The sequence below is a fragment of the Chionomys nivalis genome, chromosome 1, assembly GCF_950005125.1.
Source record: "Chionomys nivalis chromosome 1, mChiNiv1.1, whole genome shotgun sequence".
In the NCBI taxonomy this organism is placed as follows: domain Eukaryota; kingdom Metazoa; phylum Chordata; class Mammalia; order Rodentia; family Cricetidae; genus Chionomys; species Chionomys nivalis.
Window position 1 is genome coordinate 187,924,359 of NC_080086.1, and position 2,534 is coordinate 187,926,892.

A 2,534-nucleotide genomic window follows, 5' to 3' on the forward strand; every position below is an offset into this window, starting at 1 on the left:
TGTGTTATGCATAAATCTGCCTAACTATGATGAGAGTATACTATGCCCCCCTGCAACATTCTTAATCCTTATGGGAATTCTGTATAGCTTAGGTAACAAAATACAGAATAAATAGTATAGTTTTAAGTTTGACCTGGTAACACTGCATCTCTTTTGCAAGCTTGAAGACACAAAGGACTGATAAATGAAAAAATAGATTGTTGGATTCAGGCAAAAATTTCAGCATGCCACAAGGTTATTGGTAGCTAGTTATTTGAAACACAATAATGTATGTAAATCTCTCTTTAGGTACTATAAAATCATCTATGGGATTTCTATTTTTGTTGTAAAAATCATTTCTTTACTGAAGAGGCTAAACATTTACTAAATATACTCTTTGAAATTATACAATTGTACTTTCATTCTTGCCTGTTGTAAAAGTGAAATATGACAGGCATGCTAAAACTCTGTTCTTTCAGTACCTTACTGAATGTCATTCTATAAACAGAAAGTAATATTATTATTACAGATGTCCACATGTCTCAGTTATATTTGTATAATCCTCATCATATTTTTAGCACAATTGACTCTCTAGTAGCATGAGATTTCATGGTGGGGATAACATTCTAGCAGAAGAGATGCTAAGAAAAGATTTGACTGCAACGAATATCAGCTTTGTTCAATTATCTTTTAAAATTTTATGACAAAGATAATCATGTGCAGATGAGACTATAAATGTTGTTTTTTTGATTTTTTTTTTGGTAAGGCGTGTACATTTTTGTTCTCATCATTAATAGGTAAATATCACAACATTTCAATGTAACAGTAAAGCTGTTAAGAGAACATAGGGAAAGTGGAAAGTACATCCTTGGAATTGAAAAGGAAATACAATGCTGTAGGACAATGCTATTGTACATTGTAAAGATTTGTCACTTGTATTGGTTTAATAAAACACTGATTGACCAGAGGCCAGGCAGGAAAGTGTGGGTGGGGCAACCAGTGTTGGAGAATTCTGGGAAGAGGAAAGGCATAGAGTCAGTCAACAGCCAGATGCAGAGGAAGCAAGATAAAAATGCCTTACTCAGAAAAGGCACTATGTCACATGACTAAACATACATTGAATTATGGGTTAATTTAATTTATGAAAACTAGTTAGTAATAAGTTGAGCAATAGCCCAACAGTTCATAATTAATATAAGCCCACGTGTGTTTATTTGGAACTAAACAGCTTTGGGACAGGCATGACAGAAGCTCCCATCTACAAATGGCATCCAATATGGGGCTTGAACCCATGACCCTGAGATGAAGAGTCTCATGCTCTACCAACAGAGCTAGACAGGCTATTTTATTTTTCTGATCTTCAGCTTGAACCCTTATATCTGTCTCTGGGTTTTTATTATTCTTGCTATAATATTATGGAACTGTCTGCTATAAAAATATACTTTAATCTATTAGAAATATAACTACTAAAAAGTTAATGATAATAATTATATGGGAAATATACTATAGAGGTTTTATAGGTTCCCCTAGAAAACGCTGACTAATGCAGGAAGCTACATAGGCATTGATAGGCTTGGAAGCCACTGAAGATGGACACTATTTTCAGAACATAATTAGCTTTGGACCCCACCTCTCATTTACCATATGAAAGTATGGAAAGACAAAGATAGGGTATTTGTTTATTTTCTTTAATACTCTTAATGGAAAATTTCTCATGGATGGAATCTGAGATCTGTCTGGTTCTAGGTTGAGTTGTGATACTCTTATCTGTCCACAGTATTAGAACATTGCATACTATTGTTGTCCACTCCATAAAGAGTTAATCCAAGCAGGCCTGCCAGTTACCTAGCCAGATTACCCTTCAGGAAAGTTGATTCACAAGAAGATGTGCTAAGGAGATGCGAAGAATAATTACTCCTTAGCTAGAGAATGTGGTTATATATCCCAGAAACTCCTCCCAGTTTCTGAAAGTATTTACTGCTAAATCAGTCTGTTTTTATCAGTTCTAACTTGAAAGTGCAATTTCTCTTTGTCACCTTTTTCTATCTTCTTTAGATGCTGTCTAAATTTCTAAAGATGTTTTCCCTAGCATTCTCACTCTTTTCTATGAAGATGTCACTTTTCCTTCTAAAGTATGTTCCATCATTGCTAGCAGCTACTGTTGATCTCAACACAAATGGCATGATTTTTCTCTTTTCCATTTCTCTTCTTTCAACATTTGTTGTGGTGTACAGATTGTCTGCCTTGTTATTTTTCTTTCAAATGGAAATAAAGTAGTTCCATGGTTCCTTATGAGTCCATTTTTAAATTTGTCCATCAATAAGACAAAAATTCTAAAAGAGAATCCTGATTCCCCAGTAGCATGTGTCTTGCTCAATTCTTTAACACACAAAGAAATGGGCCATGGTATCATGAGATGCACTAAGCCTCCAGTAACTCTTCCATCAGTTCATTTTTGTCAGATATTTTGACATCACCGGGAGAAAAAGTAAATTTTATGGTAACTCAGGTTGAGACCTGTTTGGTATAATAATAATAGCTACAGAGAAGAAAGA